Below are 17,663 nucleotides of genomic sequence, written 5' to 3' on the forward strand. Positions count from 1 at the left end.
GGAGGAAGAGCTTCGAAACATTTTAGAAAATATGTCTGATATAGAAAAAATTAATGACTCAGATGACAGAGAATGGAGCGAAGAAGACGGAGAGATTGTAACCAAAGAAGACTATAATTCATGTTCAGAGATAGAGTTGGAAGACATTGAGGAAAATAAGGCTGTTTATGCTAGTGACTCCGGTTCTGATATGGAAGTAGATTCTGACAGTCTGCCTGGCGAAATCGGTAATAACTTTTATACCGGTAGAAACAAGAAAACCAAATGGAGAAAAACTAGTTACCATTCACAAACTTCCAATACCAGTTCAAAAAATCTTTTAAAAACGAATCCTGGTCCGAAAGGGACTGCAAAAAACGTTCCCACCGAGATTGAGGCTTTTTTGAAATTAATTGATGATAGCAATATAAATGATATCGTGCATTTTACAAATCTGTATATTAAAAAAAGAGAAAGGCGGTTAATTATAGCAGAGAAAGAGCAGTTAAAGTTACAAGTAAATCTAAAATAATGGCTTTGTTTGGATTATTGTTTCTAATCGGTACTAAAAAAGGAAGTCGTACTAATGTCCAGGAACTGTGGATAAATGACGGAACAGGTTTGCCAATTTTGAGGGCCTGCATGAGCTATAGGCGGTTTCAATTATTGCTGCAATGTATAAGGTTTGACGATAAAGAAACACGAGAACAACGTAAAAAATTGGATAAACTGGCGGCAATTAGAGTATTTTTAGACAAGTTTAAACACAACTGTAAGAAATATTATAATCACAGTTACTATGTAACCATAGATGAAACACTGAAACCTTTCAGAGAACGATGCAGCTTTATCCAATATATCCCGAATAAACCGGCCAAATACGATTTAAAAATTTTTGCGCTTTGCGATGCCGAAACTTATTATACCAGTGCTTTTGAAGTTTACTGTGGCAAACAGCCTGATGGGCCCTAGTGTAAATCTAACTCTCCATCTGATATAGTAAACAGACTAGTTGCGCATATAAAAGGTACTAATAGAAATCTGACCACCGATAATTGGTACACCAGCTATCCTTTGGCATGTTCACATTTAAAACAAAAAATTACAACCATTGGTACTCTGCGAAAAAATTAATCAGAAATACCTCCTGAGTTTTTGCCCCACAAAGAACGTGCAATTGGATCTTCGTGCCATGGTTTTCAAACAGAGTTGTGTCTTACGTTCCGAAAAAGTCAAAATCTGTAGTATTACTTTCTACTATGCATGATGATGGAAAAATTAACGAAAAAACTGAAAAGCCCGAGATAATTCTTGACTACAATAAGACCAAGGGTGGCGTCGATACAGTCGACCAATTATGTGGGGGATATTCTGTTTCGCGAAACACCAGAATGTGGCCCTTAGCATTATTTTATGCTATTCCTAAAACTGTATTTACTTATAAGCCATTTAAACAGTTCTAGAACTTTAATTTGCTGCTGGTAGCATATTTGCACCACGTGTCCACTCACGCGATAATTATAGGCGCGTCTGCTCGAGGGTTAATGTAGTAGCGGAAAGATGTATGGATATTAACCAACTTCTTTATATCTTTTTTCTTGATTATAACAAGGCAGTTGACAAAGTTTTACATAATTGCCTTTTACGGCTACTTTAAGATAAATATCTGGATTTGAAAGATATTAGAATAATATCAAACCTTTACTTTAATCAAGTTGCATCTGTAAAAGTAGGCAACGGACTTTCAGAAAAAATAGAAATACAACGAGGAGTAGGCAGGGATGCATACTTTTTTCTCTGCTCTTTAACCTATATTCAGGAAAGATAGTTCAGAAATCACTAAAGGAAACATCAAGTGGAATTAACGTCAACAGAGAAGCTAAAAATAGCATCAGAATCGCCGATGATACGTTAGTAATCGCAAATTCGGTTAAAGAAATTGCAGGTTCTGATGAATAAGATTGTAGATAGTAGCTAAGTGGCCGGACTTACTTTAAATATCAAAAAGATAAAATTCATGATATGCAAAGACACAAGAACAAAAAGCCTTATCTATTAGGGACAATCTCGTTCAAAAGGTGAAGAAATATACATATTTAAGAACAATTGTAACCAACAACAAAAATTATACACAGTAGATCAAGTCATGTATAGGAAAAGCCCGATCAACATTCAATAATATGAGGAAAATAGTTTGCAGCAATGATTTCAGTCTGCAACGAAAGGTACAAATACCGAGGTGTTATGTGTTATCTCTGTTATTATATGGAATGGAGGCTTGGATACCAAAAAAGAATATAAGTAACTGAATAGAAGCGTTTTACATGTAGGCTAATAGAAGAATTTTAACGACGATTTAAAAATAATGAAGAGAAAATAGGAGATATTAAATACAATTAAAATAAGAAAATTGCAGTATCTAGGTCATGTCGTTAAAGGTGAAAGATATGCGTTACTGCAGACCATTATACAGAGAAATATACTGGGCAAAACAAGCCGACGACGCATACCCTAACTTAAAAATTTGAGGCAATGGTACAATTGTAACTTTGCTGAGCTGTGTAGAGCAGCAGGATGAAATGAGATAGCCGTAGTAATAGCTAACCTTCTTAAAGGAGAAATTAGAGGAAAGGAGAATTACAGAAATATGTACTCAATGAAAAATAATACTGAATAATAATACTTTAGGACAAAACGTTTCAAAATAGGAAGAATTTAATCTTCATTAAAATTGCTAAGAGTCAAATAACGTGTAGGGGTGAAAAATGATCACCAAAATAATAATAATAAAGAATGCTGTGGAAATAACATACATTTTATATTTTGCTTAAAATATTAATGAAACATATACACTATAAAACATTTATTACTCACCCAGTCACTTGTCTCTGTTAAAGTATAATGGAAAAAGTAACTGCCACTATAAAAACATATATTATATGCTTTCAGCAAAGACTTCGAATACTTTTTGCGCTATACCGCAGAGAAGCTATTAAGTGATGTTAAATAATATCTCCCGAGATTTGTTTACGTGATACTTTTTTTCTATAAAGTGCATGTAGGAGAGATACGGGTAACGAGTGTCATTTGATCTCTAAATACGATTGGTACAGATGCACTTTAAACTACTTAATACCTTGTTGTGGAAATTACTACCCTTACTTTAAGTTTATCGTGCACACTAACGAAGTTGGTAGTTAATTACATTTATCTTAGAGATATAAAGCCCATAGCTGAAGTTAGAGCTTAATGATAGAGCTTTATATATATATATATATATATATATATATATATATATATATATATACACACTAAAAAATATTTTGCATATTATCTGTAACGAAACTGAACGTTTCTCATTTGAAATTTTTTGCACTGATTTTTTTTTGTCTACTAAAAAAATGTATTTTATTGCTTGTTTTTTGTTTCCTAATCATGGCAAAGATTCTTTTTTTTATTAACATTTAAGATTTTCACAATCTGTTTTGCAGTGAAAACAATAAGTAAAATTTTTTGTCTTACATGACAGGTAGGATGCGCACATACACTGATACGCGAGCACTAAAGGCGGCACTGATCACAATGGCTGGCTGCCGTTGAAGGCGTAACTCCCACTGCTATAGGCTCTGTCAGGATCCGTGAGGTAGGTCCAAGGGGTCATGTCGCTTCAATCTCTTTGCTTGTTGGTTGTTGAGAAGATTGTGTGCCAGGGTATTAGGATGCACCCGCAACCTGTTTTGATATTGTTCAGAAGATTTTTTGCACTCTTCAGAGACTGTTAGTACCTGAAGATCTCTATGTATTGCATTATTCTGGATATACCAAGGTGCATTAGTGATTGTTCTCAGAGTTTTGGATTGGAATCTTTGTATTATCATAATATTAGATTTGCTAGCTGAACCCCAGAGCTGTGAGCCATATGTCCAAATGGGTTTTATTATTGTATTGTTCGCGTTCATCAGTTTTCGAAAACCGATATTTGTAAAAATTGTTTTGCGTTTTACTAACTTTGTAGTAAACAATTTGAATAGGCAAGTGATATCTGAGTTTAACAGATCTAGAATCGTTACTTTGATTGAGGAAGGCCTCACACAAGTCAACGTTGCTGTCCGGGTTGGAGTTAATCAGAGTGATGTGTCTCGGATTGTGAAAAAATATCGGGAGACGAATTCTGTTAGCGATCGTCCAAAAAGCGGAAGACCCAGAATTACTACCAATGTCCAAGAGCGCTTTTTAATGTTGACTGTCCGGGGAAACTCCTCTATGACTTCCCCAGCTATTAGAAGAGAGTTCCAGTAAACTCATAATATTGTAATTTGCGATCAGACTATTAGAAACAGGTTACATTTGGCGAATTTATTTACAAGAAGACCATTGTTTGTACCAAAGCTTACGTAAGAACAGAAAAGGACTCAACTGGATTGGGCCAATGAACATTTACCATGGCATGACAACAGATGGGGAAACGTGTTATTTTCGGATGAAACCAAAATTAGTCTTTTGTCGGATAATCGCGAATTAGGATTTGGAGAAACACAAATCGAGAGGATAGACTTAACCAAGCTGTCCAAAGAGTCCAATATCAAGGTGGCTCCATAATGTTTTGGGCGGTATCATGCTAAATAATAAAACTCCTTTAATTCCTATTGTTGGTAACATGAATGAACAAATTTATATTAATACCATTCTTAGGCCTGTTGTACGCTTGTGGCGAGGAGCTGGATAGAATTTATTTTTATGGACGACAATGCGCCTCCCCATCGTACGTGACATGTGGCAGATTGTTTAGAGACAGGAAGATATCGTCAGATTACAATGGCCACCTTGCTCACCTGACCTCAATCTCATTGAGCACAGATGGGATATGCTCAAAAAAAAAAATTCAGTCCCGGCAGTCACCCCAAGGACACTACAAGACCTTAGAATAGCAGCGATTGAAGAATGGGGCACCATGGACCAGAACTACATTAATACACTTATAAGAAGCATGATACATCGCATTCAGTCTTGCATTGATGCAAGAGGTGGAAATACGGCATATTAAGTATTAGTTTCAATATCTGTACAAATTTAAAAGTATAATACATATTATAATTAATAATAATAAATTGTTAATCTTTAAATTTTGTTTATTGTTTTTTTTTCAAAACATACAATTATATATATATATATATATATATATATATATATATAATATATATATATATATATATATATATATATATATATATATATATATATATATATATATAATATATGTATATATATATATATATATATATATATATATATATATATATATATAAAGATAATAAAATATAAGATTATTCATTTTGAAAATTTACTTGTTATTAATATCGTTACGTTTTTCTGTGGGTTCAGGAATTAAATGAAATACTTAGTTTAATCTTCCGTTACTCACGACAGTTTTCTGTGACCGGATCGCAAAATATGGGTCAATAATATTTTTTAATTTTTTTTGTTTTTTGAAAATTGTGTACAATTATCTTATTTACTGAATATATGATCACGTAATTTTGTAGATATGCGTTTGTTCCAACATTATATTACTTTATTGAAAAGTTAGCTAGCTTTCAGAGTGATCCATTAATCTATACAAAAAACTTGGATATTTAAAAATTTGTTTACTAGGAACTTTAAGAAATTAATTCAATACATAACTATGTAATATTTTTTTATAATTAAAATAGTAAATAATTTTTAATCCCTTTACCCTTGTTGCTGATACGCCCATGGCCGTATCCACAAATAGATATGCGGGTGGGCTCGCTCTCCCTTAGCAAATTTTATTGGAACATACCGACTATCACGGTGTTCTCAAAATACGGATGGTCGTACTTATCAAAAGAGGCTGAAGTAGAATATTTTATGGTAGAGCTTTGTTAACCTTTTCGGTTAACCTTCGGTTCCAGGCGGGTCCTTTTTGATAACTTGTTAAATTTTGAGAGGAAGAAAATGACTCTGGGAAGGACAGTTTTCGCGTGAAGACGCTTGCTTATCTTACCGTTCTCTGTGAATTTTTTTCTTTAAGTGTATGCACTTAAATCTTTGAAATATCTTAATTCAATACCATCGGAGATTAAATATTGTTATAAAGTACCTTTATTTTGATCAACTTCAGTGCTTGATATTAGTAAAGTATAGTAGAATCAGTGAAATAGTGCAGCAGTTATGGAGATTAATTGTAGGTTATCGTAATCATATTACCCAATCATGAACGAATCTGCATTAACTATTTCTTCACCTCTAGTTAAGTTAAATACCAATTTATCAATTCAATTAAAAGAACATTCAATTCTTAAACTCATTCTAATTAAATAAAATTCTAATTAAAAGATCATTAATGTGAACTTTCAATCAGTTATTAAAAACTTCTCACAAATAATAAATACGAACATTCAATATTCAGAAAGAACAGTTAATTAAACTAAAAATGGTGCGAGACAGATAGCTAACTTACAACCAAGTGCGAGTTGGTTTTATTTTTATACTACAGAATTCTTGTAATCTTTTTGTATTTTAAATTTATTAACTGTTATTATCCAGTCGCTTTATTATAAGAAGTATAATATATATATATTTTTTTATTTAAAGAAACAAAGTCGCATCCACCCAAAGGTTATTAGCGACATTCCTGTAACATTTGTAATAATATTAAATTTAACTTTTGTAACAATCAATCATTGTAACAATTAATTACAATTTGTGAACAATTGAACATTTGTAACAATTAATTTAGTTAAATTGTGTGTAACATATTTATACATTTTAAGTAACCTAATAAATTGTTCGGAACTAAACTTTTGTTGAGGACGGCTTTCAGGTTATTTGGCAAATTGTAAGATTGTCTTTGATTTACATATTTAGGACAGTCTATCAAGAAGTGATTTATACTGTCTACTGTATTGCATGTTTCGCATTTTGGAGGTTCACTATTTGAGAAGAGATAGGCATGAGTATACCTACAGTGTCCAAGTCGTAGACGTGTAATAATAGTTTGGCATCTTCTACTTCTGGCTGTGGACTTCCATGAAAAAATATCACTTTTGATGGTTCTGAGTTTCGAACTAGAGTCATTCCACTCCTGATTCCACGCAATTTACACCTTATTTTTAAAATAAACTTTTAGATCGCCTGCGTTACTTCGACACTCTGTTTCTGATACATCACTGGTGATAGCGTTACGCGCACTAGTATCTGCTTCTTCATTCTCTTCTATGCCTATATGAGATGGTATCCATAGGAAGTGAACTCTTCTGAAATTTTCTTGAGCTTTCATTAATTCGGCCCTAATAATTTTCTCAATGGGGTGTTTAGGGTATACATTTTGCATAGCTTTGACTGCGCTGAGAGAGTCAGAAAGGACTAGACAAGAAGGGATGTTTTTAATATTTACTTGCTTGATGGCTTTGAGCAAACCAAATAGTTCTGCAGTATAGATGCTGGAATTTAGAGGAAGTTTAAATTCAAAAGTGTTATTTGGGGTTACCACTGCTACTCCAACGTTAAGTTTACCTTTGGATGCATCTGTATAAATTTTAATCTACTCATTGTATTATTGATCTAGGATTGAATTTAGTTTAACTTTAAAAATAATAGGACTAGTTTCATGTTTATTATATATACTTAACGCTGTAACAACTTTGGGCTGTTCGATAGTCCAAGGTAGATATTTATTGGTATTCGTTTGAAATACTGCTGGAAATTGAATGTTCAGTCTGGAGCTATATAATCGTGTTCTCTCATAATAAGGTTTTGGGGCACAAGGCTTATTATTGTAATAATTAATATATTTGTTATTAAAAGTATTACAGTAAAGGGGTTTTTTATATTTGAGGCTATAGATGTAGCATGCGCTAGAGCTAAGTGTATTCTTCGGTAATTTAGAGGTGGTTCGCCGGCTTCGCTCAGTATGCTTTCGGAGGGAGTTGTCCGGAAGGCTCAGAGTGCAATTCTAATACCAGCGTTATGTATGCTGTCAAGTTTTTTAAGTAGTGTTTTTGAAGCAGATACATATGCAATTGATCCATAATTTAATTTAGATCTAATTAGTGTTTTATATATTCTCAACAGAGTTTCCTGATCTGATCTCCAATTTCGGTTTGCTAATGTTTTCATTAGATTCAGTCTTTTATGACATGTTAAAATTGTTTGTTTTATATGTTCTTGCCAAGAAAGTTGTTGATCAAACCACATACCTAAGAACTTTGCCGTTGGTTTAAATGGGAGCATAGTGTTGTATAATTTTAACGTAGGGGGCATTGATTAAACCTTTTTGGAGAAGAGTATACCTGATGTTTTTGTTACTGAAAATTTGAATCCGGTCGTTAGAGACCATTGTTCTAATTGATTTAGAAAACACTGCAAAGCGTTTGTCATTGATTCGGTGTTATTTCCTTTGATATAGACAACAAGGTCATCTGCGAAAAATCGAGCCTTTAGAGGTTTAGTAAAGTTGTTAATAATATTATTTATGGCCACTAAGAATAAAGTAGGGCTTAGGACTGATCCTTGGAATGTTCCATTTTCTTTACTTTTCTCCTCTGAGTAAGTATTATGTACTCTTACGCAAAAAGACCGGTTCTGTAAAAAATTTTTAATAAATTTCAGGCAATTTCCACGAATATTCCATGAATGTAGTTCTTTCAGAATATTGAATTTCCAACAAGTATTAAATGCCGTTTTGAAGTCGAAAAATATTGCAATACAATGTTTGGTTGCTAGCGCTTCATGAATGTCAGATTTTAGATCAAGAATATTGTCAATGCCCGAACGATTTTGTCTAAAACCGTTTTGTTCCGGAACTAAACGATTTGATAATTCTAATGTCCACGTTAATCTAAGATTTACCATTTTTTCCATCAATTTGCTCAGAGAACATGTTAAGCTGATTGGTCTGTATGAGAAACGTATAAATTATTTGATTTGTAAATAATTTTTAAGTACAAACGCTTAATTTTACAGAAAAAGTGATAATAAACATTTTTGTCCAAAGTTATTTTAGCTACATTTTTTTTTCAAACATTTTTTTCTATGGTTCAATGATTCCCCCTTACGATTTCCTTCTCTACGAGGAGGATTTTAAGAGAAAACCTGAGGGTGGGATTGGTTATTTTTACATCTTTTTTGGGGTCTTAAAATTGATATTTTTAGACAAATGCAGCTTGTTCGTATAATTTTTAAAAATTCAGTGTCATTTTCCGTTTCTAACGACTGGAATATTATCCACCCAAGCATTTTTATTTCCACATGCAATCTTTGTTCCTTTTTCTTTATAACTGCCCAACATTTAGTCCCTTACATCAATGCAAGACTTATGGCAGTTTTATGAAAATTTTTATTCAGTTTTGTTAAAATATTTTTATTACACATACACCACTTGCTTTTTTCCATCATCATCATCTTTGGCTCGAGAATCATGTGTGGACCCTGGCCTGCTCTAAGATTCGTCGCCATTCTGTTCGGTTTCGGTCGCCGTGTTGCCTTCTTCTGATCTTACATATACTTCCATTTTTTACAATTATCATCCAAAGTTAGCATTTTATTTGTATTGATATCTAGTGGTAAATTTAAGTTTAAATTTTTTTGTACAAGAGCTTGTCTTTAAATTTTTTTGTACAAGAGCTTGTTTTTAGTGTTTTAGTTTTTGTTCTCAATTCCTTTCAATATTTCATACCACATCATCAACATACATTTATTAGGTAGCAGGGATTGTTACTTTCTAGTTTGGCTGCTATCTTATCCAATATTAATGAGAATAAATAGAAATTAAGCACAGAGCCCTAATATTTGTAATGATAGTTTAACAATTTTTTTTTGACATTATGGCAACTCACCGCCTTTTTCCGTCAAGGCAACTTGATACGATATTTTTCTGTATTTTTTTTTAATTAAAGCAAATTAATTTTGTGCCAAAAATTTTTAGGACATACGTTATAATATGTCGAACTGATAATAGTAGCTCAAGATGTTCCCTTTTCCATTAAATTATATTCAGGACAAAATCGCAAAGTTTTAGACTTCAAAATTCACCTCTGAATTTAATAAAATATCTTTGTCACTTTATCGACAAAAATATTTCGACTATTCGACGTTGTGAAATATTTGTGGGGTTTTACATTCTGTCAGTATTTAATTAACTTTATTGTGTTTCAAATATTACAGAGTCTTTCTTCCCCTCATAAAGTTTGACTGTTTCGTTAAGGTTTGTTTTATTTTGGCTATTATGAATATTAAAGATGTAAAATTCATCATAGTGACGTATTGTTAGTATTTTTGAGGCGTATTTCTCGTATGAGGCTATTTGATAGAGTGGATCGGTAATAGCAAAATTTTAAAAAAATTGACAAATTGGTTTGGAATACCCACCAAAAGTTACCTTTAATAACGACAATAAAAAATTATTATTACAAGTCTGCACGTCGCGTACGTACATTAGTTTGCAGTTAGTCGTGAAAATTGAAGAGTTGTGTGGTTTTCGGCAATCTTGTTCTTAAATATGAGTACGTTATACTAGGCAATAAATTGAGTGTCCGTTAACTGGTGTTCCTGCAGATTTTAAAGGTAACGTTCTTTAAAATCCGTAAACTAATTTTCGAAACCAAATTCAGATTTTTGCTTTAATATGTGCCCTCTTATAATTGCAAGCCAAAACAGACGTTGATAAAGATGTTAATAGAGACATGGGGAATCTAAAAATTGCATTCCACAACATATCTCCTTAACTAAGCATAAATCCTTAACGAATTGGTTTGGATGAATTGGAAAAGGAAAAAAGACAGTTAAGATTTGATTTCACGTACAGTGCGTCTGTGTATCCGCTTACTACTAGATTAAAGGGGATCTAGAAAAATGATTAAGCTAACTAATAAGGTCAGAATAATGAATAAAGAGATGCAAACAATCTACAACAATCCGTTTAACATAAAGTCAGCATTAACTTATCAAGAAAGCAAAAGCTAAAAACTGATATAGAAATAGATCATGAATTGCCTTCCACTTCGCATGCCAATATCAATGCAGAAATGCAGTGGAAACAAAATTGTTTCAAACTCCCTACCTTGGCCAAAGTCTGTGATCGCTATGGACTATCGGACAGATCTACAGCAGCTGCGACAACTGCAGTGCTACACGAACTTGGAACCTTGGAATTGTTACCAACGGTAACACGAAAAACGAAATAGACAGAACTAAACTAAGAAGAGCAAGAGATCAATCAAGGAAAGGTTTTATGCAAAAATCCCCCGAAACTTTGAAGGCCATATATTTTTCCACAGACGAACCGCACTCGAAGAGCATGTTCAGAGGTGGCGTAGGGCGTGGACGACATGGGCCATAGCTCACGGCCTCGCGGTTTAAGGGGCCTCGTGACATAGAGATTTATGTATTACTTAAAATTAAGCCATGAACGTTCCGAAAAATGGTTCACTTTGAAAATTGAAACGTCAATAAACGTACTTTAACCTTTAATTGTTGCTTATTCCCATTTAAATAGTAATTGCTCTAATAGCTTCAGAACAAAATTAATGTCTAAAGTTGGCATACTGTCGACATCGACCAAGACAATTCTGATATAAAATTTACCTTTCATTAAGGGTTTTAATATTACTTAACCTATGATATTTAACTTATTGTTACCATATGTTATTAGCCCTGCAGTAGACGCGTCTAATTTGATAACTTTAGTAGACGCGCCCGGACTGAGAGTCCGATAACAAAAAACTACTCCCGCTAGTTGTAAAACCGTTTTATATTACTAAAGCTTTAAAAAAAAAAATTTAAACTTATACATGTGATTTACAAAAATAATACAAAATTAATGAAAACACGTATAGGTAAAAACATTTCGTCTAACGTACTTTTCTTGGGAACAATTATTACAAATAATACTGGCATGTTCTAAGCGCAGATACTTTTTGCAGAAAATACAAAAATATTTTGTTGGTCGATTTTTCTTAGAATCACAAATACTGCAACGTCCCCTTTTGTAAGCTGTCGGTTTTACCGGAACAGCTTCTTCTTCTATACCGCAAAGCTCTTGTAGTCTCACTTTAGAGTTTTCGGAAGATTTGGCAAAGTCGCACGTACTTTCTGTTGGTCATATACTAATGACTGGAAAAGTTGTAAAAGGAAATTTCTAAGTTTAATTTTTAAATATGGATTATTTGCAGAATATATTATAAGGCTATTTATCCCTGCAACATTCAGCATACTATAATATAATATAATATCACGACTGGTCATCTTCTTGTATTTCTGGCAACGTTATATTCAGTACAATACTGGTCCACAACGTCCACTCCGCACTTTGTTGAATTATTACATTCCGGTTGGATCCATATATCCGTTCACACAAACGTTCTACAATAGATTTGGCAGTATTATCTGTTTTGTATAGACCATCCGGTTGAGTGCCTACGTAAACTTCCATATTACTCGTGTAGAACATTTTGGCATCACATAGTGCAAAAATTTTGATACCATACTTATTTGGTTTAGACAGTATGTACTGTCAAAATGTACATCGACCTCTAAATCCTTCTAATTTCTCGTCCACCGTAATATACTCAGAATGAACATAATTTGTTTTGCAGCTATGAATGAACTGGTCAAAAATGTTTTTGATAGGCTCTAATTTGTCTAGTTGTTTGCGCTGATCACGAGTATTTAGATCATCAAATCGAACGTAACGCATTAGAAATCTAAATCTGCTTATACTCATAGTTTGACGAAATGCTTCGATTCCTGTGCCTTCGGTCTTTCAGAGATCTTCAGTGTTGAGACGATTTGCTTTACGAACACCTGCAAGGTAAAGTAGGCCAAGTAATGCTTTAATTTCTGCAGTATTGGTTGGTTTGTAGTCTCTCTCACGAACAAAGTAAGTAGACACTGCTTCTATCTTCTGATTTGTATGCAGAACTATAGTATTGAGAATTTCATTTGTAAAAAATGTATTCCATATATTAACAGGAGATTTTAAATGTTGAAGATTACGAGGTACTTCCAGTAAGACTTTTATTAAATTTTCGAATAATTACGACAAGACTAGAAAAAAAGTTGGATTTCTACCAGCTCCGAGAACAAACTGGCTTCCGTTAAAAATTCGGAACAAACGATCAACTACAAACAGTAAAATCCTTAATAGAAAAATCGATAGAATATAACAGATCACTGGTACTTATGTTCGTAGACTTTCACAAAGCCTTCGATACCCTGGAATTAGACAGCATTATAACTGCTCTGAACAATAGTAGAATAGACTAGAATAGGCTTACAAAGTTAGTACAAACATTGTACCAAAACGCCTCTCTCTCTCTCTCTCTCTCTCTCTCTCTCTCTCTCTCTCTCTCTTTGTCAACCATTTTCCATCCGCTCCTGAATGCAAGTCTCTCCCAATTGCTTCCATCTTTCTTTATCTTGCGCCAATCTAATCCACTGTTTGCCTGCCACTGCTCTTATGTCATCTACCCATCTTTTTTGAGGTCTTCCCATGCTTCTTGTTGTCGCCAAAACGCCACAATACGTGTAAAACTATATGATACCACCAGAGAAATTCATATAAAGCGAGGTGTGAGACAGGGCGACACTTTCTCACATAGATTATTTATAACGGTATTTGAATACGTCTTTAAAATGCCAAAGTGGGAAAATAGAGGAATACAAAATAGACGGGAAAACTCTCAATCATCTGCGTTTTGCCGACGATATAGTACTTATTACCGAAGATCTGCGTGAAGCACAATAAATGCTACGAGAATTAAAAAATGTATCTTCAACTTTAGGTCTAAAAATGACCATCAATAAGACCAAATTTATGACAAATTTGGTTCCCAGAGAACACCTAACCATCCAAAATCAAGTGATAGAATTGACAAAAAAGTACATATATCTCGGTCATGAAATCAGAATAAGCAAGGATAATTAGACCTGTGAATTTCAAAGACGAATAACTTTAAAAAGATAAAAATATCTATATCATTAAAAGATTGTTTATCCCTTTGGAATAAAAATCGATCTGTTTTATTATTTTCACAAAATCCAATGAATGTTGCGAAACATCAAGATGGACACTTTTGAGTGGCCAGCCCTGTATATAACATAAAATACCTTTTTGTATCATAGTAAGTATATGATTTTTACCTGATTTTTTTGCATTAGTACAACCAAGGTCGAATTATTCTTTCCAGCGATATGAGCGCAATATAACAATTTTTATGACTAGGTGTAGTTTTTAGTCAGTGTAATTTGTACGTTGCTCGTTTGTTTCCAATCAACTGACTTTTTAATACCTTTTTTTGTTTTAGTTTTATTTACTAATATGCACGTACACAATCAATAAACAATCAGATGGCATACTATTTTTTCCGTGCCACAAAAATGTGTGTTTAATCATTAATCACGGACTTTCTTTTTACTCCAATTCTTACTAATCTAACTTTGGTCGGGAACCCTCTTGGAATATAAATGAGTTCCATAATAATTATACGTTTAATTTTGTTATTTTTAATTACATTCGTAGTAATATGAATAAAATTATTTCATGTTATTAATAAAATTAATAACTGTTGTTTGTTGCTGTTTTTCTGGGTTTTTTATTAAATTATTTGCTTTTATTTATTTCAATTTTACAACGTGTTCAAAATCATATTTTTTAGTTCTGATATTTTTTGTTATTGAAAGACCCCGCAAAAGTATCCTTATGGAAAACCGGTCGAGGTCAAATTAAACGAAATTTTTGTCAATGGTATTTCTAAGAGCGTTGATTAAAAAAGTCAATGGGACCTAGATCTGAAAAACTATTATTCTGAAGCTTCAGCTTTCTTAATTTTTATTGGATTCAAGTACTCAGTCAGTACTGTACTTGTACTGGCATCAAACGGCACAGTTAAAAATAGACAATTCTATATCCAAACCCATACATATAAGAAGGGGCGTTCGACAGGGATGTGTGCTTTCCCCTCTTTTATTTAACATTTATTCGGAAGCCATATTTCAAGAGTCTCTGGAGGATGCAAAGATGGGAATCAAAGTGAATGGAGTACTGATCAACAACATACGATATGCTGATAATGGTGTCTTAATTTGTGACAACATAGTCGATCTTCAACAACTTGTCACTATAATCGGAGAATACAGTAAGCGAATGGGATTAGAGATTAATACCAAAAAAACCAAATTTGTGATCATCTCCAGAAACTTGGATGCACTTGAAAACTCCACCATAACACTGAATACTAAGTCCATTGAAAGAGTGAGTAAATTTAAATACCTGGGATCGTGGCTTTTTGAAGACTGGGCATCGAACAGGGAAGTAAAATGTCGCATTGAGCAAGCTCGACAAGCTTTCGTAAAATTCAAGAAGGTACTGACTTGTTCTGAGTTCGATCTTCAACTGACACTAAGGTTTACTAAGTGCTACGTGTGGTCAGTGCTGCTATATGGCGTAGAGGGCTGGACACTCAAAACGAGGGATATAAACAGATTAGAAGCTTTCGAAATGTGGCTCTATCGCCGTATCCTAAAAATACCATGGACAGCGAAAATCACAAATATAGATGTCCTTAAAAGAATAAACCAAGAACGCCAACTTTTCGAAACCATCAAGAAAAGGAAAACGGCGTATCTAGGTCACATCATGCGAAATGAAAAATACCAGTTCCTCCAACTTATAATTGAGGGTAAAATTGAAGGCAAGAGAGGAATGGGACGCAAGAAAATGTCCTGGCTCCGAAACATAAGGCAATGGACAGGGATTAACGACATACAATCTCTGATACATATTGCAAGAAATAGAGAATTAATGGAAAATGTGATCGCTAACATCCATTAGTGGATTTGCATCTAAAGAAGAAGAAGTACTCAGTGTAGAAATCAGGTCACCAAAACAAACGACAAATGCATATATGTGCCTACAATGCACAAAATTATCAACAGAACCATCAATGATAGAACTGGAGAATGAACTACAACACATAAAATGGGATATAATCGGTATAAGTGAAGGTAGGCGTCGAAAAGAAGATCAAATAATACTTAAGTCTGGAAATATGTTTCATTTCAGAGGAAATGAAGATTCATCTGTTGGAGGAGTGGGTTTTTTAATCCATAAAAAATGGGTACAAAACATAATAACAATAAAAAGTATATGTACCAGAGTCATTTATCTTATTTTTAAATTAAAACCGAGATACAAAGTTAAAATTATACAGGCTTACGCACCAACTACGAGCCACCCGGATGAGGAAGTTGATCAATTTTATGAAGATATCAGAGCAGCTATACAAACATCAAAAACACATTACGCATTGATAATTGGAGATTTTAACGCCAAATTGGGATTCAAACAAAATGATGCGGAATCTACTATGGGAAACTTTGGATTTGGTGAGAGAAATGAGAGAGGTAACAGGCTTCTTGACTTCTTACATCAGGAAAATCTCTTTGTGATGAAATCATTCTTCGGAAAGAAGCCCCAACGTAAGTAGACATGGAAGAGTTCGAACCAAAGAACAAAAAATGAGATTGATTTCATAATAACAAATCGTAAAGATATTGTTCAGGATGTAACAGTATTAAATAAATTTTCAACAGGGAGCGACCATAGACTAATTAGAGCAAAAACCACTTTTAACACTGAAGTTGAAAGAACAAAAATGATCCTCAAAAAGAAAAGTGGAAGGTGGCTGTATCCAGAAGATATAACACTTTACGAAGAAAATATTAAGACTAGTTTGGATACACACGACTTGAGAGAATATTAGCATCAATGAAATAAACAATAATATTACTCAAATATTGAAAGAAGCTGAAAAGAAATACTGTCCTCGTCCTGAAAACAATAACAAAATATTAAGCCATATCACAAAACATCTTCTAGAGGAAAAAAGAAAATTTAGGGAAAATCAGGATCATAACCAAAATAAACTAAGAATTTTAAATAAGAAAATTAAAAAGGAAGTTAGAAAAGATCTGAGACGATACAAAACGATGGAAATAACTAAAGTAATAGAAGAAAACAAAAGCTTGAAAGTATTCAGACAGAGCATGCCCATTGAAAGAAAAAACGTCCACAAATTAAGAAATGAACAGGGCAAATAATTGAGGATAGAGTTCAAAATTATGAACACGATAGAGAGTTTTTATAGACAACTATACAAAGAACAGCAATGTAACCGGAGTGGATCATTACCAAAGATAATCAATCAGGGATCTGAAATTTTACCGGACGTAACACCCAATGAAGTTCGAAGGTCAGTGTAAGAAATGAAAAAGAATAAGTCCCCCGGAGGCGATGAAATAGTGGCAGATGCCTTGAAAGTGGTTGGAAAAAGATTATGGCAGGTCCTTGCCAAACTATTCACTAGATGTTTGCAGGAAGCAATAACACCAACCTAGTGGTATAACGCAGAAATTATCATACTTCATAAAAAAGGGGATGCTACTGACCTCAGGAATTACAGGCCCATAAGTTTACTTTCACATATTTATAAACTATTTACAAAAATAATTACGAAACGACTAGAAAATAAATTGGAATTTTATCAGCCCATAGAACAGGCGGGTTTTAGAAAAGGCTATGGAACAAACGATCACCTACTGGTAATAAAAAATCTTATAGAAAAATGCACTGAATATAATAAACCACTAGCTTTAATATTTGTTGA

General features: G+C 33.4%; 1 protein-coding gene across 3 annotated transcripts in view; it reads right to left on the bottom strand.

Moving 5' to 3' along the window:
- The window catches only part of Scp2 (Sarcoplasmic calcium-binding protein 2), a 242,458-nt gene that overhangs the window by 92,420 nt on the left and 132,375 nt on the right, over window positions 1–17,663 (bottom strand). The window contains exon 1 of one of the 3 annotated variants that reach the window (XM_072540840.1): window positions 2,854–2,991. The exons of the other annotated variants lie outside the window; for them this stretch is intronic. The gene's annotated coding sequence lies outside the window, so the exon portion shown is untranslated. Of the gene's footprint in view, window positions 1–2,853; window positions 2,992–17,663 lie in introns of those variants that run through there. 3 annotated transcript variants of the gene reach the window in all.

The sequence above is a fragment of the Diabrotica undecimpunctata genome, chromosome 8 (genome assembly GCF_040954645.1).
Source record: "Diabrotica undecimpunctata isolate CICGRU chromosome 8, icDiaUnde3, whole genome shotgun sequence".
NCBI lineage: Eukaryota > Metazoa > Arthropoda > Insecta > Coleoptera > Chrysomelidae > Diabrotica > Diabrotica undecimpunctata.